Source organism: Giraffa tippelskirchi, chromosome 1 (genome assembly GCF_054371585.1).
Source record: "Giraffa tippelskirchi isolate mGirTip1 chromosome 1, T2T-mGirTip1v1.2.pri, whole genome shotgun sequence".
NCBI classification, from domain to species: Eukaryota; Metazoa; Chordata; class Mammalia; order Artiodactyla; family Giraffidae; genus Giraffa; species Giraffa tippelskirchi.
This window is the reverse complement of record NC_137275.1, coordinates 48,806,851-48,831,904: the sequence shown is the minus strand read 5'-3', so window position 1 is coordinate 48,831,904 and position 25,054 is coordinate 48,806,851. Positions and strand designations below refer to the sequence as shown.

General features: G+C 34.6%; 1 long non-coding RNA gene across 1 annotated transcript in view; it reads right to left on the bottom strand.

Moving 5' to 3' along the window:
• LOC145517240 (uncharacterized) overlaps nucleotides 1–25,054 on the bottom strand; it is a 153,954-nt gene that overhangs the window by 88,387 nt on the left and 40,513 nt on the right. Inside the window, exon 5 of the long non-coding RNA XR_014061960.1 lies at nucleotides 10,849–10,968. This is a non-coding gene — a long non-coding RNA (uncharacterized LOC145517240). The remainder of the gene's footprint in view (nucleotides 1–10,848; nucleotides 10,969–25,054) is intronic.

Below are 25,054 nucleotides of genomic sequence, written 5' to 3'. Positions count from 1 at the left end.
TCACTTGTTATATAAACAAAAATGCACCAATAATTCTGTTTATGTTAAATTCTTCTTAAACTTGGATATAACTCTCATGCACTAACTTTGTGTTCAACTATATCTGTTGGGTAGATAAAGGATTACATCACGAATGGATAAATGAACGGAGGAATTAAATGAATGAATCCTTAGTTAGGTATTATAACTAAAACATATCTCAATATCTTCTGAGTCATCTTAGAAAGGCCCAAAGGACTGTGTCTCACCAATGAATCTCTTTTACCAAATACAGTCTCAAATATAGGAATAGTCAATAAATAAGTTTTGAACAGTTATATTTTGTTTCCTTTGATCAAATTTATATTATACTATTACTCAAGTATGCTTATTCTATGTATATACACAGGCTTATCTAGTTTTAAAGTTGTACAAAATAAAAGTCTGTATATATAAGGACAGTCCATTAATATCTTGATTATTGAACTGGATTAATGTTTATTATTTGATATTAACAATATAAATCATTTTTCTGAGCATGAAAAGAACTACTCATAAAGTTATATTTCAGAATATAAAACACTGATTATATCTATATACCTGTTTCCAGTCTCTGCTTCATTTATTTTGTCTCATCTCCTTCCTCCTAAAATTTTGGGCTATATTTGCTCTTTTTGTAGTTCCTCTAGGTGTATATTTGACTCTTTGGGGTGATTTTTCCTGTTTATTGAAGTAGACCTGTGTTGCCATAAAATTCTCTTTTTGAAGCATTTTTGCTGCAACCCATAATTTTGTATGTCATATTTCTTTCATTTTGCTCTAGGTACTTTTTACTGCCCTCTGATTTCTTTGATGATCCATTGGTTGCTCAGTAACATGTTTTTTAATCTCTATGTTTCTGTAGTTTTTCCTATTTACTCTAATGATTGATTTTTGAACTGAAGTGTGTCACTCAGTTGTGTCCAATGTTATGACCACATGGACTGCAGCCCACCTGACTCCTCTGTCAGTGGAATTCTCCAGGCAAGAATATTAGAGTGGGTAGCCACTCCCAGTTTCATACAATGTGGTCTCAGAAGATCCTTGATAAAATTTCAATCTTCATAATTTACTAAAACTTGTTTTGTGACCTAATGAGTAATCTAAAGTACATTCCATGTGAACCAAAGAAGGTGTATTCTGTTGCTTTTGGATGGAATGTTACCTTTATATCTATCAAATTCATCATATCTAATTATTCATCTAAGTTTGTTTCCTTATTGATTCTCTGTAGAGATGATCTACCCATTTATGTAAGTACATGTTAAAGCCCCCTATTATATTACTGAAAATTTCTGTTTTGGTCCTTTAATATTTGCTTTACATATCTTGGTGTTCCTTTTTTGGGTGTATATACATTTATAAATGTTATCTCTTCCTTCTGGATTAATTATTTTATCATTATATAATGCTTTTTGTCTTTTTTTTTTGGTCTTTGTTTTAATGTTTTGTTTGATATGAGTAGAGCTAATCCAACCTTCTTTTTATTTCTATTTGCATGGATTATTTTTTTCCAAACTTTCATTTTCTGTGTCCTTTCTTTTGAAATAAGTCTGTTATAGGCAGCATATAGATGGGTCTTTTTAACCATTCAGCCACTTTTTGACTGACAAATGCAGTCCATTTACACTTAAAGTAGATATTGATAGGTATAAACTTACTGCCAGTTTGCTAATTTGTTTCCTGGGTTTTTTTATTGGTAATTCCTCACTGTTCGTTTCTTCCCTTGTGATTTGGTGGTTTTCCTTAGGATTGTGTTTAGATTCCTTCATCATTTGCCCTTGTGCATTTAATAGAAGATTGGAACCAGTATGTTGTTCCATGTCCAGTTCTAACTGTTGCTTCTTGACCTGAATACAGATTTCTCAGGAAGCAGATAAGGTGGTCTGGTATTCACATCTCTTAAAGAACTTTTCAGTTTGTTGTGAAGCATATATGTACATAAATTTATTTGAATTATATATATATATATATATATATATATATATATATATATGAATTTCCTGTGTCTATGTCCAACCTTTCCTCCACTGATATGGATATTAAAAGAATTGACTATAGTTAAAAAATAAAAATACAAATAAATTAACAGTAAACATATTGTTAATGAGGATTGACATTTAGAACTGAAGTAGACCAAAACCAAAGTAATGTCTATCTAGCCACCTCACTAATTTACTGATAAACCATTGAATCCCTACAAAACAAAGCAGTTTTGAGCTAACAAATTTCAATGTTCCCTCCATTTTTCCCTGTCTCTCTCAACAGTAGTTTCCCTGTTTCACTACTTAGCATTTATTCTAATCATGCCAGCCTCCTCTTGGTCACCTACTGATACACCTCTGCTGTTAAAAAGATTTTGCTCATTTTACTACATGACAAAAGACCACACGAAGATGAAAAGCAGTGCTGAAGTGTACTTTCTCTCCAACATATTGAGCTTCTTCAGAAATGTTCAGGCCTAACAGTGATACTTATAGGTCCTTCTATTAATGAAATAGGGAAGGGATGTTTTTCATCTTTATAACTTATATACACATGCACATATTTCCAAGTTATTGGAATAGATACAGTTATGTGAAAATGTATGCACTTTACTTTTCTTCTATGCAAACAAGAATCATAGTTTATTCATCTTTGAGTTCTGCTGTTTAGTAGATTGCTTTGCACAGTGTGAAAAGCTATAATCCTGTCAGATAAATGTGAAATATATGTACCCACTTAGCATCCACTTATTGCTTCAATAATCTTGGTCACATTTTAGAGGAGTTCTTTGAGATAAGAATTAAATATACTGTGTCTCAATTTCTTTTACTTTATAAATGAATGCAAGTATATTATTTTTATAGATTCATTTCTGTGAAAATCTTTGGATCTTTACATTTATCTCACTACTACTACTACTACTGCTGCTGCTGCTTAGTTCCTAGACCCTTCTTTCATGTGTTCCAGATGAAACTTTTCCCTTATGAAGCTAAAAATGATTCTGTACACTTATGAAATCAGTATGAATATCACAATGAGTCCAGAACATTTTGATTTTCTACAAAAGTAGTTTTTAGTTTATTAATAAAAAACTATATAGAAAGCCTGATAATAGTTTTCATTAATTACCTGAAATATTGGCACACTTTATTTGGTAGTCTGTTTGTCTCATGAAATTCTAGTAGACTGTGGTTCATGGAAACCTTATCTTACATCCTAAATATTAATAATTTCTAGTAACAATTTGCAAGTAAAAAAGAACTTTAAAATGCTTTGACAATGAATCTAGTCAAGTCTACATCACTTTGCTTTTGAATCCCTAAATATTCCATATGCTGAAGAATTGTTCTTGCAGATACATAAACAACATTATTCTTATTTGACAATTTCAGTAGATATCATATCTGGGAAAATAAACACTCTTCAGAATGCTGACCCTAATTTTTACTTCTAGTTCATTTTTACTTTAGTGTTCATAAATTGTCTTATTGTAATGATTCATAAAATAAAAAGATTTTTAAATATTAACCCATAATGTAAAGAAACACAATATTTATGGTTCATTTTATCTGTGTAATAGTTACCTGAAGAATACATAAATAAAATTGATCAGAATGTCCCAAAATAAGTGACAAAATATTTTGTGCTCATCTCTTTCCCCTTCTATTTTAAGTTACTTCATATTTTTTCTGTCTTTCCATAAGTCCTGTAAGTAATTCTCCAGATTTAGTCCAGATGGTCTAAATCACCAGATGGTCAATTCAGAGATCAGATTGATTATATTCTTTGCAGCCAAAGATGGAGAAGTTCTATACAGTGAGCAAAAACAAGAACAGGAGCAGACTGTGGCTAAGATTATGAACTGCTTATTGCCAAATTCAGACTTAAATTGAATAAAGTAGGGAAAACCACTAGATCATTCAGGTATGACTTAAATCAAATCCCTTACAAAAGTGAGAAATAGATTCATGGGATTAGATCTAATAGACAGAGTGCCTGAAGAACGATGGTCAGAGGTTTGTGACATTCTATAGGAGGTGGTGATCAAAATCTTCCCCAAGATAAAAAATGCAAAAAGGCAAAATGGTTGTCTGAGGAGGCCTAACAAATAGCTGAGAAAAGAAGAAAAGCTAATGGCAAAGGAGAAAAGGAAAGATATACCCATTTGAATGCAAAGCTTCAAAGAACAGCAAGGAGAGATAAGAAAGCCTTCCTCAGCGATCAATGCAAAGAAACAGAGCAAAACAATAGAAAGGGAAAAACTAGAGATCTCTTCAAGAAAATTGGAGATACCAAGTGAACATTTCATGCAAAGATGGGCTCAATAAAGGACAGAAATGGTATGGATCTAACAGAAGCAGAAGATATTCAGAAGAGGTGGCAAGAATACACAGAAGAACTGTACAAAAAAGATCTTCACAACCCAGATAATCACGATGGTGTGATCACTCACCTAGAGCCAGACATCCTGGAATGCTAAGTCAAGAGGACCTTAGGAAGCATCACTGAACAAAGCTAGTGGAGGTAATGGAATTCCAGTTGAGCTATTTCAAATCCTAAAAGATGATGCTGTGAAAGTGATGCACTCAATATGTCAGCAAATTTGGAAAACTCATCAGTGGCCTCAGAACTGGTAAATTTTCACTTCAATCCCAAAGAAAGGCAATGCCAAAGAATGTTCAAACTATCACACATTCGTACTAATGTCACACGCTAGCAAAGTAATGCCCCAAATTCTCCAAGCCAGGCTCAGTACATGAACCATGAACTTTCAGATGTTGAATCTGGATTTAGAAAAGGCAGAGGAACCAGAGATCAAATAGCCACCATCTGCTGGATCATCGAAAAAGCAAGAGAGTTCCAGAAAAAAATCTACTTTTGCTTTATTGACTACATCAAAGCCTTTGTGCGGATCATAACACAATGTAGAAAATTCTTCAATGGATGGGAATACCAGACCACCTGACCTGACTTCTGAGAAATCTGTATGCAGGTCAAGAAGCAACAGTTAGAACTGAACATGGAACAACAGACTGATTCCAAATTGGGAAAGGAGTATGTCAAGGCTGTACATTGTCACCCTGCTTATTTAACGTATATGCAGAGTACATCATACAAAATGCCAGGCTGGATGAAGCACAAGCTGGATATAAGATTGCCAGGAAAAATATCAGTAACCTCAGATATGCAGATGACACCACCCTTATGGCAGAAAGCGAAGAAGAACTAAAGAACCTCTTGATGAAAGAGGAGAGTAAAAAGTTGGCTTAAAATTCAACATTCAAAAAACGAAGATGATGGTATCTGGTCCCATTACTTCATGGAAAATTGATGGGGAAATAATGGAAACAGTGAGAGACTTTATTTTTGGGGGCTCCAAAATCACTGCAGATTGTGACTGCAACCATAAAATTAAAAAAATGCTTCTTCATTGGAAGAAAAGCTATCACCAACCTAGATAGCATTTAAAAAGCAAAGACATTACTCTAACAAAAGTCCACCTAGTTAAAGCTATGATTTTTCTAGTAATCATGTATGGATGTGAGAGTTGGACTATAAAGAAAATTGAGTGCTGAAGAATTGGTGTCTTTGAACTGTGATATTGGAGAAGACTATTCAAAGTCCCTTGGACTGCAAGGAGATCAAACCAGTCAATGCTGAAGGAAATCAGTCCTGAATATTCATTGGAAGGACTGATGCTGAAGCTGAGACTCCAGTTCTTTGGCCACCTGATGTGAAGTCTGACTCCTTGGGAAAGACCCTGATGCTGCACAAGATTGAAGGCAGGAGGAGAAGGGGACAACAGAGGATGAGATGGTTGGATGGCATCACCAATTCAGTGGACATGAGTTTGAGGAAGCTCCAGGAGTTGGTGAAGGACAGGGAATTCTGGCATGCTGCAGTCCATGGAGTCTCAAAGAGTTGGACATGAGTAACTGAACTGTACTAATTCTCCAGCTGATTAGTCTAATTCCTTGAGCACTTATTTTATTATATAATTCCCCATTAGAAATGACACATATATCCATTTGGGAGTAATTTTATTTGGCAACTAATGGACCACTACATCTGGCAAATGTTACTAGCAAAGCAGGATATTAGGCACCGGTATTCTTTGTTTTCAGTCTGTTTTTTAGCATTTCTGAGCCCTTAGTCCAGGGAGACTGTCTGACCCTCCATTTTCTCTTATTTCATCCAGTAAGAGCTAGAAAAAAAAGACTGATTTGGCAGATTAACAGCACCTGATATGACTTCTTCAAGGTTGGTCATTGAGCTGACTACATACAACCAATGTTTTGCAAGGGCTGAATTCTTCATGGTGCATTCATTTTAAGACTCACACGTGCAATACTACTTCTCTCTTTGCTGCATTCTCAGTTTTTTGTCATCCCTGCTGATGAATTATTGAAAACCTTGAAAGTAATGACTGGAATACTTTCTCTTAAACCATAAAAATTCATTTTTCATCAGAGTTAAGTGTTTAGAAAGCAAATTAATTATGCTAGATTCTGCACTAAAACTAGTTTTTTTTTTCTTAAAGGAAGAAAATATACTTTGTTCTGATTCCATGGTTCTATTATTACTGTATTCTTCAGTGATTTTGCTTCAAGACATTTTATGCATTATAACCTTTAGTAGTGACATGAAATTCTTGTAAGATGATTTATTAGGAAGGCACACTTTTACCTTTAATATGTCAAAGAATCATATTTCTAGATAAAATATCTTTTTAGGTTTTCTTCTAGGGGAATAGACATAGGAAGTTATACTGTCTGAATGACGGTCAATCAGTGGTATTATTTCACTAGGAAACTCTTTTTCTTTTAAATGATTATTTAATGACTTAATGTGATCTAGTTCTTGTGCAAAGGAGAAAAAATTAGGCATTTCCTACAAAAAAAAACCTAATTCTCTATCACGTGGAGATGAAAGTATAAATAAATCAATTTTAAATTATATGAGAGAAAGGTTAAGAGCCCAGGATATGGAATTTAAGGACCAGGGTGCTCAGAGTAAAGAATTTTGAACTGGGTGTTGAAAACTAGTAGTTGAAAATATGTAGCTGACTGGAAAGTCTAGAGCAAAGAAGTAAAATCAATAGTTATCGTTGCAAAAGTGGTTAGAAACTTATCTGATCAGTTTTTGCTGAGGTCCTCAGTGAAGAACAGTGGCAAAGTTTGGGTGTTTTAGGTACAAACAGGAGAGTTTATGTTGAAATCTTGTAGAATATCAATTTTTTAAATTTTGGATGAAAAAACAGGGACAAAGATGACTAAGATGTGATAAAACAGATGAGAGAACATTTAGTAGAAGACTGTTAAAGGCCACTGAATGTTGGAAGGGTGGGAAGCATATTCTCATGTAAGATGTGCTCAGATGTATCAATGGATGTGGGAAATTAAAGTCTGAAAGAAATACTAGTGAGTGTAGCAACCAAAAGTTTAGTATAACCTTACTAATAAACATTTTCAGTATAGAGCAAATGAGACTTCTGTGAAATATCTAGTCCTTCAAGTCTTAAGTTGTAAAGATTACTTCTTTTTATGTTCCTACAGTTTCACTATAACAATAACTACTGTTCACGGTCACTGCTTATTCACAGTGGACACTTTTGTAAGCACTGTATAGCTTCATGCTCTGGAGGCCGTTGGCCTCCACATACACACATAATGTGGATTAAGTAGAGATACCATATAAAATAAAAATCTATCCCTGTATGGGTTTACATTATTATCTTCTTCATTACAAAGAATATCTACTATTCACATCTGCTCACCATATACTCTCCCCTGTTCTCCTATAACAGCAGCTTAGTTTTTTTCAAAATTTCATATTATTATTCTTTTACATAAGTATACATTAGATTTGATTATTATCTTTTACATTATTCTTATATATTAATATTAAAATAAAATTGAGTTAAGCTTATTTTATCTCTATATTTGAACTGTAGTTCTAATAGGACATATTTCTAGAACAGTAATGATTAAAGTGCATGTGTATTTTAGTTGACAGTTATAAGGGTTCTACAACTCATATTTCCACCAGTAATTATCATGAATTCAATTTCCCCACCTCACCAGCCTGCTTATTTTCATTACATTTAAATTTTTACTAGTGGGACACATGTTCTATTGTTGTTTTAACTGCACATTTATTTGATTCATATTGGGATTTATTCTTACTGAAAATTTTCTTTTCTTCTCTTGTGAGGTGCCTGTTTTTATTTGGCATTGATATATAAGACTTACTTAGGTATTACAGTTATTTATTTATTTAGTATGTGAACAGATAGTAACAAAGTTTTCTGAATTAAGACGTTCTATATAAAGGATTTGTTCTTGGTGACTTCAGAAACTAGCACAATCAGGTAAGTCCTTGCACTGCTGTCCTCTATGAAAATCAGGATACGTGTGAGCGCACACAGCAAAATCTGCTCAGCTGTTACTGAGGTCCTCAGTGAAAATTACCATTTGTCTTGAATTATGAAATGAACTTTTCACTTATTCTCAGTGCTATCTTCATTGATGCTTGTCAGTAAGACTGTAGATATATTTATTCATACTGTGATAATGGATATATGCTTAATTTTAATTACTAATTCTACTTGTTGTGTATTTGGCATTATTTCCTATAGCACATCATGCTGTGAAATATTCACACTGAGTTAATTCTTCCCATTCACATTAATGAAAAGAACAGGAACACATAATTTCTTATAAGAACAGTAAGAGCCAGGTGCTAAAAAAACTTGCTTTCACTTACATAGCTCTCTTAAGTAATTTTTCTACTAGTAAGTCAAATATTCTATCCACTGCATCAGAGAAACAGAACTCAATCTTTTATTTGATATAATTATTTCCCTCTCATGAACTTTTTGCCCCTGGCATATTTCTTGCTACGAATGTAAAATATTTTAATACATTTATCAAAGAATTAAAAATGCTACAGATGTACCAGTGTTCACAGTAATTATGAAATATCAAGCAATGTATGAAATATCAAAATTAAATCACATAATCCTTAGATTCATAAAATCCAGCAGGGACATTATGGTCCTTCAGTAATTACTTATTTCTAACTACAAAAAATAAAGACTCAAGTCTGAGAGAAAGAAATATTTATTTTCAGAAAGATTTTTTTTCTCTCTCCCAGTATTACTTCAATGGAATAGACAAATTTAACACACAATTCACCATATGTTAAACTCTCCTTACCTTAATTGTCATTGCCTTACTGATAGCAAAGCTAGTTAAATATCCAACTAAATACGGAAATTCCTTTTTAAAATGAGGAAGAGACCACTAGAAAATGTGATAGGTCAATTAGAATAAAAAAATTTTAAAGCTATATTTCTTCTATAAATATCGGTGGCATTGTCACTAACATAAGACTGACTTGATCTAGACTTATCATTTTGAAAAGCCCATCCTATACAAAAATACATCTTTTATATAAGTAAATGGGTTTTCTCTTTTGAAAAATGCATCAAATAAAAACAATTTCAATTATTATAATCAGATGCTCCATAAGACAATTATTTTCTTATCTGCTTACTATGATTTCCTACTTTCCTAATAAGTCATCTGAAGAAAAGCCAAAATGATTTGCTAGTATGTACATGTTGTTATGGCTGACTACGGAATAAAAACGTTTTTTAAAAATAACATTTTCATGGAATCATAAATGATCATTTAGCAGTTTTAGTAACAAAACTTTAAATATTATGAATTAATATTTCAAATTTCTAAAGGGATCTTAGTAATAACAGAACTGTGGTTGGGGCAAGAGAAGTTAGGCATTCACTTCAGGTGCAGGATTTAGCATGGAGCAAATAACTCAGATTTCAAGATGAATGCCTAAATGCAATACTTTAAAAATCCAACTTAATGAAAAAGATCAATGAGGAGCAAAATACAAAATTTGTAAATAAAGAAAAGGTCTGACTCTGCATTTGCATAACTCAACTACACTCTATTTCCTGTCCTATTAATAAAATACACTCAATGCTGGCTCAACTAGAATTGGAAAATACGACTTCCTAACATTATACTACAAAGCCATGTTTTTAAAAATCATGGTATTTTGCTGTAACAAAAATAAAAAGAAAGAAGGATGGGTGATGATTTTGTATCTATCACTGAGATTAGAGAAAATGGTTGCTCCAAAGAGGTATTATTCTCAAAAAGATTAAATGTAATAAAATTCATTGATTACTATCTTTTGCTTTCTCTTCATTGACTCTTCCAATACAAACTAAACAGTTCACAGGCATAATTTAATTATATTTTAAATATATCATTTATTTATATTAATTTTATATTGGATATAATTTATTATTCACTAATATTTATGTGGCTAACTTCTGTTTTGTGTTTCCCTTGAAGAAATAAACTTTCACTGTGAGAACCATCCAGAAATTTCAGCCATGCACCGGTCAATAAGTAACCAAGAAATGTAGTCAAATCACCCAGAGTAGCAGCCAATGTTAACTCTAAAATTGGTGTAGGAGTTGGTGGAACTGCTTAATAAGGTCACATAAGGAATATTTTGAAGATACCCATTTCCAATAAACCATTGATTCTATCTTTATCTTTAAATCCAATCAGCAACTATTTTTGTGCCACTGCATAGTATATTTGTCCTTTTGACAAAATTCTACTATTTGTTTAAAATGTTTACTTAAGTAAAATTTATTCAGAATTGTTTAAAAGTAGAAAATTGCAGATTTAAGAAATAAAAGAACTCAGGTTAGGAATATGCTAAGCACAGCAATCTTATTTTAGTAAAGAGTTACTAAAACAGAGTCTGTAATGAAAAGCAGAGATAGTAGAAATAACTTACTGAAAGCAGATGGTTGCCATAGTGATGAGATACATCCACTCTTGTGTTAATTGAAAGGAACTAGCAGAGGCCACAGAGGATGGATATCTTTGGGAATCTTTTTTCCCCAACTTTTCTGTCCTAGTAAAAGATGGAGAGACTGAAGGTCAGGGAGAGCATGAAGATATTACAAATGAGAAAATTCTTCTTTAACCCAGCAATTGTTAGCAGAAGGTAACTCCAAAATTATGTGGTCCAGGTGATGGGGCAAATATTTAATAAAAATTTAATAGAAGTTGAGCTGGTGTGGCCAATAGATTCTACCTTGAGTACTATTATTAACTGATTTGGTCATAGATGCTAAAATGAAGTTTAAAATAGACAAGCCACTGGTTCCTGGAAACAAAGTTGCAAGTATTCCTGTTAGCTTTTGGAATGTGAGCCAGGGAAGAGCATACAGGGATCAAAATGCTTTTCAGTAAAACAACCAACAAAACAAAACTATTCGTGCATACAAGAGTCTGTAAGCCCAACCAAATTAGTATTGTCTATAACCCGTGCCTCAAGCCTAGAGCTATTCATACCCAAAATACAAGCATACAAAATCATAAACAAAAAAGAAAGAAATATCTGACTTTATAAAAAGTGAGAAAATACTTTAAAAAATAGTTTACTTGGACTACTTTTTGGATTTTCACTATAAAATCAATTTCTCTTGAGTATATACTTGTGGAAATGTTTTTGAAAATTTTATCTTTGCATTGGGGATATATGTATACCTATGACTGATTCATGCTGAGGTTTGACAGAAAACAACAAAATTCTGTAAAGCAATTATCCTTCAATTAAAAAATAATTAAAAAAAGAATACATCTAGTAAGTTAAATTAATTTTGATTGGGAAGTTGATTAGCATCTGGGAGAGAGAAGAAAACAGACCTAACGTGAGAAAAATGAAATAAACTACACTCTACTGAAAACAAAAATAACGTCCAAGGAAATTTAGGACTCTGAGGGGATAGAATATGATATATGGATTTGCTTATCAGTATATTCTCTAGTAAGCATACTTGTATTGAATTTTCAATAAAGAACAATTTTATATGGAAAATGATATAATAATGGTTTCCAAACACTGTCACATCGTTCCTTCAATAAAAAATAATGTAGAACTAAAATATACAAAAAGATAAATGCAGAACTATCTTGGTTGAATCAGGAATGGAGGAATGAGTACCTCAAATGCTCAGATTATTTTGCAAATATTGCCCCTCCTCCCACCAACTCACAACTGGCTTTGTGATATTCCTTTAGATAAGAATCACTGGAAACCAACTTAGACTGGAGTTTGGACAAACTCTCTCTCTATATGAATGTCAGACTAGTTTTTAATAACTGAAGATCTTATTATCCAACAATAGCTTCCTTTTAACTTCATTTTAACAAATGAATGATAATCAAAAAGAAAGCAAAAATAGCCTACGGTGTGGAGACCATGTAGACACCGAAACAACTCAGGACAGAGAGATTTATTAGGCGGCTAAACATTAATCCAGGAAAGAAGTGGCTGTGTTCTAAATCATGATAGAAATCTTGGGACAAATGGGACAGAAGAGTGAATAGGTTCAAAAAAATATTTGGATGATAGGTCTCAGAGGATGAGATGGTTGGATTTCTTACTGGCTATGGGAAAGACAAGAAGGAGGGATAAGTCAAAGAAGAATGGATTTTTGGCTCAACAGTGGAGTGAGTGATACTAATCCACAATATAATAAATTTAGGCAGAGTGATTCGAGTTTGACACATGCTGAGTTTCTGAGGTCCCTGAGAAATTTTAAGTGGAGATGCTAATTTCATAGAGTTTTAGGTCCATATATCAAGTAAGAGCCAGAAGAATGCAGATATACAGATATATACACACACACACACACACACACACACATATATATGTATATATATACATATATACATGTGTAATATATATATGTATATAGCTGACAATTGAGGCAATGAAAATTGATGACATCAAGCTGAACGTAAAGAGTGAAATTGTAAGGAAAATAAAGGTAGAGCAAAGGAGAGGAAGATAATAGAAGGGGATTACTAGAAAATCTGTGTTGAGCAGAGAGCATGAGATGAGGAGTCTACTCATAAGAATAAAATGGTAGTCACAAAATATGTTCCTCCAGAGCTATTCTTACTCAGGTGAATATCCTTTTAAAACTTTTGTTTCACTACAAAGCATCAAAGATCCAGATACATAGTAATATTATTTACCTTTATGAACATCCAAGACAAATACTAATAATTGGATAATGAACTTTAGATTACTGAAAATCTAAGGCTATGTCTCCATTTCCAGATATTCTAGGTTCAGAAATGACTTAGCTCCTTTTTGACTGGTGAATGTGATTGGAAATTCTATTAAATACTGGCTTTTGTTTATAAATTGTAAGGCAGAATCCAATAATGTAACTATTATAACAGATTAGAATCAAATAACTGTATTTAATCTATAAAGATAATTTAAAAGATAAAAAAAATCTCAAAAACAATTGCTTTCCAAAAATACAAGTTCTATTGAAAGAAAATCTGGAGTAAATAAATCAAAATTTGAACTGTACCAGAGCAATTCTAAATCATGATGGTTGGTCACATAGTTTTAAGGCATAAATAATAAGAAAGAAAAACACATTAAACACCAGAGTATATAAACAATTTTTCAAAGGGAAAAAATAAAAAAACAAAAACTCAAAGTTTAATTTCTTTTTTTTTAAAATTAGTTTATTTATCTATTTTTTAACTTTACAATATTGTATTTGTTTTGCCATACATTGACATGAATCCACCATGGGTGTACATGTGTTCCCCTTCCAGAACCCCCTTCCCACCTCCCTCCCCATCCCATCCCTCTGGGTCATCCCAGTGCACCAGCCCCGAGCACCCTGTATCATGCATTGAACCTGGACTGGCGATTCATTTCACATATGATAATTTACATGCTTCAGTGCCATTCTCCCTGCAGCTCAATTCCAGAAAATTAAACAACCCAATCAAAAAGTGGGCCAAAGAACTAAACAGACATTTCTCCAAAGAAGACATACAGATGGCTAACAAACACATGAAAAGATGCTCAACATCACTCATTATCAGAGAAATGCAAATCAAAACCACAATGAGGTACCATTTCATACCAGTCAGAATGGCTGCTATCCAAAAGTCTACAAGCAATAAATGCTGGAGAGGGTGTGGAGAAAAGGGAACCCTCTTACACTGTTGGTGGGAATGCAAACTAGTACAGCCACTATGGAGAACAGTGTGGAGACTCCTCAAAAAACTGGAAGTAGAACTGCCATATGACCCAGCAATCCCACTGCTGGGCATACACACTGAGGAAACCAGAACTGAAAGAGACACGTGTACCCCAATGTTCATCGCAGCACTGTTTATAATAGCCTAGATGCCCACCAGTAGACGAATGGATAAGGAAGCTGTGGTACATATACACAATGGAATATTACTCAGCCATTAAAAAGTTTAATTTCTTTACAAATTATTTTAGTAAAATGGACTCTAGGTGTCTCAGGCATAGCAGATCCCTACTGTGCACCAGAACAGTGCTTTCCAGCCATCTGTCTTACATTCTTAACATGATCTCTTTACAACTGTTATGAAAATTTAGTATTGTTAAAACTATCTTCCAGGTTATAAAACTAAGGTTAACAGACATGAAAATTACATAGGAAGTAAATAATAAAGCAAAAAATTTCACTTTGGTGTGTTATTTTTCCATTCTATACTAGAAAAGTGGTTGTCTTCAATTTCTTCATCAGTATCTTATAACTTTTGGAGTAGATATCTTTTGCCTCTTTAGGTAGGTTTATTCCTAAGTATTTTTTTTTTCTTTTTGACCTCAAAGTAAATGGAATTCTTTCCTTAACTTCTCTTCCTGATACTTTGTTCTTATATTATTAACTTTTTAAAGTTGTTATGTCATTATTTGTTTCTAGGTTTACATATATTTAACTAATCTACCACAGTGGGATAATACAGTAATTATGTTAATACAAATAATTTCTCCCATTTTGCATGTAAGAGATCAAAACATGTAGCTCAACAGACACTAAGGGCTGAGGTCTAGGGAAGGAATCCATAGCATGGCAGATAAGGAACTAGGCAGATAACATGTTCTGACTGGACTATCTTCCTGTCCTTAGTAATATGCCTAACAAACTCTGTCACCCAACTAGATGTGGGTAAAGGAGTTCTGACAGGAGACTGACATTACCAGGGCACAGAATAGAGAAATGTGGAAAATATATCTCAGAAAGGGTAAACAAAAAATATTCAACATAACTGCTAACTGCAGGGATGTGATACTCTGAATATTTTATGCACTAATGATGTCATTTCACATACTCCACAAAAATCATCTCTTATTATCTGAAAATAAGACAGCTTTACAAGATTCTTTCATTCATTATGCTTTAATTTACATAATATAATTAGTTCATACTCTTATTGGTATTCTGACTTGCCATAACAATCCTTCATTTTCAAACACTTCTTGTATGTTTCTTTTAAATTTGGGCTGCATAATTTCCACTTAACCTCTGCACCCATGTTGCTCTTTCAATTTCCATAATCAACTAACTGTAATTTCTCTTTTGAGTAATGTTCTGTCTATAATCCTGACCAGTTTTACTTTATTTATAAATTTTAATCTGTTCTGTATTGTCCCCTTTTGTCACATAAAATTATGAATCTAGAATAAAACAAATATTTCAAGAGATAATTTTTCCACAAGTCACTTTTTTAGATAACTAGAATGAGCTACGTTGATAAAAAATGTTCTCCATAAGACAAGCCATTTAAATGAGATATCCATCATCTAGTAGTCAGTTTTACTCCCATAGTGTCTTGAGAGATATAGTTAATCTCAGATTAATACACATATATTCTATTTAAAGAAATTTTAATATATATCTGTATATCTTCTCAACATATGTGTTATCTCAATATTTTTCAGATGAGTAAACTGAAACATAAATCATATGTATGCTGACAGATAATCAGCAAAAAAAAAAAGATGAAATACCAACTCCAACCAGATTTACCGTCTCAATAGTTTACACACACATCATTGCATTTTAAGGCTTGTGTACACAGACTCTTATAATCTCACTTTTAGAGGATAAAATATTAGTCTTTTATTTTTGTATGATAAGAAAGTCCTAAGTATCTAAATATTTTTAACTTATCAGTCCTTTACAAGGAAATAACTGGACAGCAGAAATATATAACAAGTCAGCATTTATAGGACAGCATTTACAGGAGACCATGACATGATAAGAACAATAATCTGAGCTTGCAACTGTTGCCATCCATCATATAAGGAATACAAATACAGCTGATATTTGGGAAAAGGATATATGCTGGCAAATCTGGGTTTAAATTGTAAGCAGTTGCTAATGCTTTTCATTGGGCTTTTCTCAGGAAGTATTTTTTTTTTTCTCATTAAAAGCAATTTGACAACTCAACATAACAGGTAGGGCAAACAAATGACTCAGGCCTAGCAACAAAGGGCAGGCACCATTTCTGTAATCAAATGGAAATCTCAATAGCATTATGAAAATAACAAGAGCATCTGCATTTGAATTTTGCCAAAAAGACAGATGCTCTTGGAACAGCCCCTTCCACTGCTGGTGGCTAAATCCCAGTAGAGTACTACTGTAATGCTGTTCTGCTTATATTTTATTATTTTACTCATAGGCATGTTTTACTCAGAATATTGCAACTTCAATGGAAATTAAATGGCATGTGTTCACATTAGACTTTCACCGGCAGTTCCACTTGATGTGAAATATTCTAGTCTAAGAAGAAGTTGATCACAGTCTTGTTGAAAACATTCCCCCTTAGCTATCTGAATGTCAATTCCTTTTTAATTTAGCTCTAATACTTTAACATACAAAGGTTTCCTGCCTGCCAATGCAGGAGATGTGAGTTTGATCCCTGGGTCAGGAAAATGCCCTGGAGAAGGAAATGGCAACCCACTCCAGTATTCTTGCCTGGGAAATCCCATGGACAGAAGAGCCTGGTGAGCTACAGTCCATGGGGTCGCAAAGAGTTGCATACCAATAAGTGACTGAGCACCAGCACAGAGGTTTCAGTTTTACATACATAAAAGAAAATTATTCAAACTGAACCAAACAGGACCCTGCAAGGCCTTCTTGGGAACAGACTGGCTTCTCCCAACACACATAAAACCCCAGGTCCCCTAGCTCTTGTTTTTAGAAAGGCTTTATCCTCTTCTGCCTTCCTTGAGTTACAAACAGCAAATTTAATCAGAAAAGCAAGAAAAGGCAAAAATAAAGGAAAGCACTCAAGCAAGACAAAATAATAATAGTTATGCCATAAAACAAAGTTCAGGACACTTAGTCTCTCCTCAAAGGCCATAGATAATATATTGAGCCATATCTTCAAGTTATTTTGCTGATACTAATACCTCCATCAGGTAGAGGAGGTTAACTGCATGCTGAGCACCAGCACAAAAACCCAGACCATGTGCAACCAGAAGGTTGATGTCTGAGATTCCTGAATCATTTTGTTACCTCAGCCCCAGCCAGAGAACTGTGCATAGCTGATCATGCACCCTACAACCCCTCCCTAACATTGGCTTTAAAAAACACTTCCCCCAAAGCCATCAGGAAATTTGGATCTTTTGAGCACATGCTTTCCATTCTCCTTGCTTGGCACTCTACATTCAACACTGTACTTCCCCTCACCACAACCTGGTGTCAGGAGACTGGTTTTGTTGCCTGTCTGGTCAGAAGGCTCAAGGTGGTTTTATAGAAAGCCTACAGTCACTAGACATAAGTTTCTTAACATTGTAAAACTATGTCAGAAACACTGAGCAGGAAGTTATATTTATCAAGGACTTGCATGCATTCTCAAGTGGCAGGGGACAAGTTGAACAAGCTCCAAGGACAGGTGTGAGTTGTTGCTGCTATCTCAGATTCCAGAAGTGGGCACAGGTCCCTACTACTGCCAAGGGTCCCTTAAGTGGGTGCTGCGCATGTCTCCTCTTGCCCAGGAGACTGCATGAACCATTAAACACACTGAACACCCCCTATCAAAGGGATAATGACCAGCATATGCCAAGAGATGGCTAACATCCAAAATAAAAGCAGCCCTCACATTTAAAAAAAAAAAAAAATTAAACCCACACAAGCTACCCAGGGATATTCCTGACTGGAAAAGCCCTCCAAGACTACAGTAAAGAACTATTTTCCCTAAACTCACAAGTGAAAGCCACTCAGCTGTGTCTGACTCTTTGTGACCCCATGGACTATACAATCCATGGAATTATCCAGGCCAGAATACTGGAATGGGTAGCCTTTCCCTTCTCCAGGGGATCTTCCCAACCCAGGGATCAAACCCAGGTCTCCCACATTTCAGGCGGATTCTTTACCAGCTGAGCCACAAAGGAAGCCCAAGAATACTGGAGTGGGTAGTTTTTCCCTTCTACAGGGGATCTTCCCAACCCAGGAACTGAATCAGGGTCTCCTGCATTGCAGGCTGATTTTTTACCAACTGAGCTTTCAGGGAAGCCCTAAACCTCACAAATTACGAGAAATAAAGGTAAAATAAAGAATCAGATGAACAATTCCCAGCTAAAGGATCAAGAGAATTTCCCTGAAGGAACAAACAATTAAAAAGACATCTTCAGACTAACAGACACTGAGTTCAAAAAAAGAATGTAAATACTGAGGGAATGAAGAAAGGCTCTCAATAGAAATGCAGATTACTATAAAAAACTATAAACTATAAGGAGGAGCCAAGAAAAATTAGAAAATTCATTTGCCAATTTAAAAGCTGAGATATGGGCAATGAAGCAGAATGAATCATGCAAAAGAAAAAAAAAAGTGATCCAGAAGGTAGAATAATGGAAATTACACAATCAGAATAGCAGACAGAAAGCCAAATGAAAAGTGAGAGCAATATAACAGATCTATGAGATAATATAATATATGCCAATCTACAAAGAATTCCAGAAGGAGAATAAAAAGGGGATCGAAAATGTATTTAAAAGAAATTATGGCTGAAAATTCCCCAAATCTAAAGAAGGAAAAAGATATCCAGACACAGGAAACACAAAGGATCCCAAGGAAGATGAATTCAAACAGATTTACAACAAGACATATTAAAAAAAAAAGTCAAAAGTTCTAAAGTCATCAAGAGAAAAACAAAGAGTCAGTTGCAAGGAAATTTCCCTAAGGCTATCAGCTGAATTCTCTACAGAAACAGTGAAGGCCAGAAAGGAGTGGAAATATATATTCAAAGTCTGGAAACGAAACGTTCTGTGATCTAGAATATTCTACCCAGCAAGACTATCATTTAGAATAGGAGAAGAAATAAACACTTTCTCAGACAAGCAAAAGTCAAAAGAATACAGCAATACTAAACCTACAGTAAAAGGAATATTGAAAGGTTTTCTCTAAATAGAAAAGAAGCAAGAAGAGATAGAAAAGAGGAAATCACAATTGGAAAGTAAATCACAATTGGAAAGTAAAGCAATACTAAACCTACACTAAAAAAAAAGATATTGAAAGGTCTTCTCTAAATAGAAAAGAAGCAAAAAGATATGGGAAAGAGGAAATCACAGTTGTAAATAAATCACTTCAACAAGCCAGTATACAGATCAAAAGAAAAAAAGACTATATAAGAAAGCAATGATAAACACAAAGAAAGAGCAAAAGTATTATCATAAAGATGTAAAAGAGGATATTAAAATAATGAAATGTGGATGAGGAAGAGTCACAAAAACCAAAAAGAATAGAACATGAACTTAAAAGGAAATCTCCAAACCACACACACACACAAAAAAAAAAAGGAAAAAAAAAAAGGCAGAGAACCAACTGGAAAACAAGGTTTAAAATGGTAATACATACATATGTATCAATAATTACTTTAAATGACTGAATGCTACAATCAAAAGACGTAGAGTGGTAGGTAGAATTTTTTTTTTAAGTATATAATATGCTGGCTCCAATGGACCCACACACACAGATTAAAAGTGATGGAATAGAAAAATATATTTTATGTGAACAGAAAGGGCAAGAAAGTGGGAGTTGCAATACCTACCAGAAAAAATACACTTTAAAACAAAGGCCATAAAAAATGTAATGAAGGACACTAATAATAAACTGGATCAATAAAAGAGGAGGCTTTACAGTCATCAACATATAGGGATCTAATGGGTGTGTGAGTGTGTTTTAGTCACTCACTTGTGTCTGACTCTTTATGATCCCATTGACTGTAGTCCACCAGGCTCCTCTGTCCATGGAATTCTCTAGGCAAGAATACTGGAGTGGGTTGCAATTTCCTTCTCCAAGGGATCTTCCCAACCTAGGGATTGAACTTGGGTCTCTTAACATAGCCAGCAGATTGCTTACCATCTGTGACACCAGGGAAGCCTAATGTAAGAGCACCCAAATACATAAAATAAATAGTAACAAACAAAAAGAGAGAAATTCACTGGAATACAGTAAGAGTAGAAGACTTTAAACCTACTCACATCAATGGACAGATATTCAAGACAGAGAAATAAGGCAATCAGTTCAGTTCAGTCATTCAGTCATGTCTGGCTCTTTGTGACCCCATGGACTGCCACATGCCAGGCTTCCCTGGCCATCACCAACTCCTAAAGCTTGCTCAAACTCATATCCATCAAGTTGGTGATGCCATCCAACCATCTCATCCTCTGTCGTCCCCCTTATCCTCCTACCTTCAATCTTTCCCAGAATCAGGGTCTTTCCCAATGAGTCGCTTCCTCACATCAGGTGGCCAAAGTATTGGCATTTCAGCTTCAGCATCAGTCCTTCCAATGAATATTCAGCACTGATTTCCTTTAGGATGGACTGGTTGGATCTCCTTGCTGTCCAAGGGACTCTCAAGAGTCTCCTCCAACACCATAGTTCAAAAGCATCAATTCTTTGGTACTCAGCTTTCTTTATAGTCCAACTCTCACATCCATACATGACCACTGGAAAAACCATAGCTTTGACTAGACAGATCTTTGTTGGCAAACTAATGTCACTGTTTTTTAACATGCTGTCTAGGTTGGTCATAGGTTTTATTCCAAGGAGCAAGCATCTTTTAGTTTCATGGTTATCTGCAGTGATTTTGGAGCCCCAAAAAATAAAGTCAGTCACTGTTTCCATTGTTTCCCCATCTATTTGCCATGAAGTGATGGGACCAGATGCCATGATCTTAGTTTTCTGAATGTTGAATTTTAAGTCAACTTTTAAACTCTCCTCTTTCACTCCCATCAAGAGGCTCTTTAGTTCTTCTTTGCTTTCTGCCATAAGGATGGTGTCATCTGTGTATCTGAGGTTGTTGATATTTCTTCTGGAAATCTTGATCCCAGCTTGTGCTGGATAAGGCAGTAGAGATTTTAAATGATACAATAGAACAGTGAAACTTAAGATATTTTCAGGACATACAAAAAACAGAATACATATTATTTTCAAGTGCACATGGAACATTATCTAGGACTGACCACATACTAGGACACAAAACTAACCTCAACAAATTAAAGAGTACAGAAATTACTTCAAGTATCTTCTCTGACCACAACAGCATTAAACTAGAAATCTATCACAGAAAAAATAAATGAGAAAAAAATGATTATGTAGAGACTAAACAACATGCTACTAAAAACCCAATGAGAACAAGAAAATCATAGAGGAAATTAAAAAAAAATAACATGAGACAAATGACAATGAAAACATAATCATACCAAATCTACGAGAAACAGCAAAAATCAGTTCTTAGATGGAAATCCACAGCCTCCCAAGAAAGAAGGACAATACAGTGCGTGCATGCACGCTAAGTCACTTCAGTTGTGTTCAACTCTTTTTGACCCTATAGACCATAGCCCACCAGGCACCGCTGTCCATGGGATTCTCCAGGCAAGAACACTGGAGTGAGTTGCCATATTTTCCTCAAGGGGATCTTCCTGACCCATGGATTGAACCCACATCTCCTGTATGCAGGTGAATTCTTTATCACTGAGCCTTCTGGGGAGCCTTGCTTCACAGATGAATTCTACCAAATATACAAAGAAAGAATTACATGATCATTCTCAAACTCTTCCAAAATACTGAAGGGCAGGGAAGACTCCCAAAGACATTCTAATAAAGCCACCATCACCCAGATAACTAAACCAGACAAAGATACCCCCAATAAAGAAAATTAAAGGCCAATATTTTTGAAAATACATGTAAAAATTCTTAATAAAATGTTTGCAAACTAAATCCAACAACACATAAAAGATTACACACCATGTCCAAGTGGGATTCATCCAAAGTTAATAAGGACAGTTCAACAGAAATCAATGTAATATACATTAATACAAGTCAAAAACCACATGATCATCTCAATAGCAAAAAGGCATTCCACAAAAGTCAACATCCATTCATGATAATAACTCTTTCCAACTGGGTATAGAGGAAACATATCTTAGTGTAATAAAAGCCATATATAATGAATCCACAGCTAGTATAATACTCAATGATGAAAACCTGAAAGCCTTCTCACTAAAATCTGGAACAAGACAAAGATGACCATTCCCACAACTTCTATTCAACATAGTATTGGAAGTCCTAGCCATAGCAATCAGGCATGTAAAAGAAATAAAATGTATCCAAATTGGAAAGGAAAGGGAATTATTGTTACTATATGCAGATAATACTATATATAAATATATATATATGATTAAAAATATGTGATACTATGTATAAAAAATCCTAAGGAATCTACACAAAATGTATAAAAACAGATAAATCAAGTCAACAAAGTAGAAGGCTACAATATCAATGTTAGGAAACCAGTTGCATTTCTTTACCCTAAGAGTGAAATAACAGAAAATGAATATTAAAAAAAAAAAACTACTTTTTTTTTTTTTTAAATAAATTTATTTATTTTAGTTGGGGGCTAATTACTTTACAATATTGTAGTGGTTTTTGCCATACATTGACATGAATCAGCCATGGGTTTACATGCGTTCCCCTTCCTGAACCCCCCTCCCACCTCCCTCCCCATCCCATCCCTCTGGGTCATCCTATTGCCCCAGCACTGAGCATATGTCTCATGCATCGAACCTGGAATGGTGTTCTGTTTTACATATGGTAATATACATGTTTCAATGCTATTCTCTCAGAACGTCCCACCCTCACCTTCTCCCTCAGAGTCCATAAGACTGTTCTATGCATCTGTGTCTCTTATTCTGTCTCGCATATAGGGTTATCATTACCATCTTTCAAATTCCATATATATGCATTAGTATACTGTATTGGTATTTTTCTTTCTGGCTTACTTCACTCTGTTAATGGACTCAAGTTTCATCCATCTCAATAGAACTGATTCAAATGTATTCTTTTTGATGGTTGAGTAATATTCCATTGTGTATATGTACCACAGCTTCCTTATCCATTCGTCTGCTGATGGACATCTAGGTTGCTTCCATGTCCTGGCTATTGTAAACAGTGCTGGGATGAACATTGGGGTACACATGTCTCTTTCAATTCTGATTTTCTCGGTGTGTATGCCCAGCAGTGGGATTGCTGGGTCACATGGCAGTTCTATTCCCAGTTTTTTAAGGAATCTCCACACTGTTCTCCATAGTGGCTGTACTAGTTTGCATTCCCACCAACAGTGTAAGAGGGTACCCTTTTCTCCACACCCTCTCCAGCATATTTTTAAAACCACACCAAAAATAAAATAAAATACTCAGAGAAATCTGATCAAGGAGGTGAATGACTTACATGCTGAGAAATATAAAACATGAAGAAAGCAAGCTAAAGATGATTCAAAGAAATGGAAAGATATCCCATGTTCTTGGATTTAAAAATAATAATAATGTGAAAATGGCAATACTATAATTTACAAATTTAATGTTTTCCTTATCAAATTACCCAGGATATTTTTCACAGAACTAGAACAAATAATCCAAAAAATTCATATATATTGCTAAAGCAATACTAAGTAAAAAGAACAAAGCAGGAGGCATAACACTCCCATACTTAAGCCAATAATACAAAGCTACACTAACAAAGCTACAATAATCAAAATGGCAGTACTGGTAAAACAAACAAACAAACAAAAAAAACCAGACACAGACATTGGGATCAATGGAATGGAACAGGAAGCCTGGAAATAAACCCACACACCTATTGTCAATTAATCTTCAACAAAAGAAGCAAGAATATAAAATGGGAAAAGAACTTCAGCAAGTAGTGGTGGGAAAGTTGGACAGTTGCAGGTAAATCAATGAAGTTAGAACATACTCTGGAGAAGGCAATGGCACCCCACTCCCTGGAAAATCCCATGGACGGAGGAGCCTGGTAGGCTACAGTCCATGGGGTCGCTAAGAGTTGGGCACGACTGAGCGACTTCACTTTCACTTTTCCCTTTCATGCACTGGAGAAGGAAATGGCAACCCACTCCAGTGTTCTTGCCTGGAGAATCCCAGGGACGGGGGAGCCTGGTGGGCTGCCGTCTATGGGGTCGCACAGAGTCGGACACGACTGAAGCGACTTAGCAGCAGCAGCAGCAGCAGAACATACTCTTATACCATGCACAAAAATAAACTCAAAATGGCTGAAAGACTTAAACATAAGACATGAACCATAAAACTCCTACAAGAGAACACAGGCAAAACATCCTGTGACATAACTGTACCAATGTCTTTGTTCACTCGCCCAAGGCAATAGAAATAAAAATAAATAAACAAATGGGACCTAATCAACCTTATAAGCTTTTGTACATTAAAGGAAATCCTGAACAAAACAAAAACAATGGGATAAAACATTTGCAATCAATGTGACCAACAAGGACTTAATCTACAAAATAAACAAACAGCTCATACAACTCAAAAGCAACAACAAAATAAACATCCTAATTGACAAATGGGAAGAAAATATAAATAGACATTTCTGCAAAGAAAGACACACATATGGCCAAAATAGGCACTAGAAAAGATGCTGGACATTATAAATTGGTAGAGAAATGCATATCAAAACTACAATGAATTACCACCTTACCCCTGTCAGAATAGCCATCACTAAAACGTCTACAAATAACTGCTAGAAAGAGTACAGAGAAAAGGGAACTCCCCCTACACTGTTGGTGGGAATGTCTAATAAATTGGAAAACAGCATGGAAGA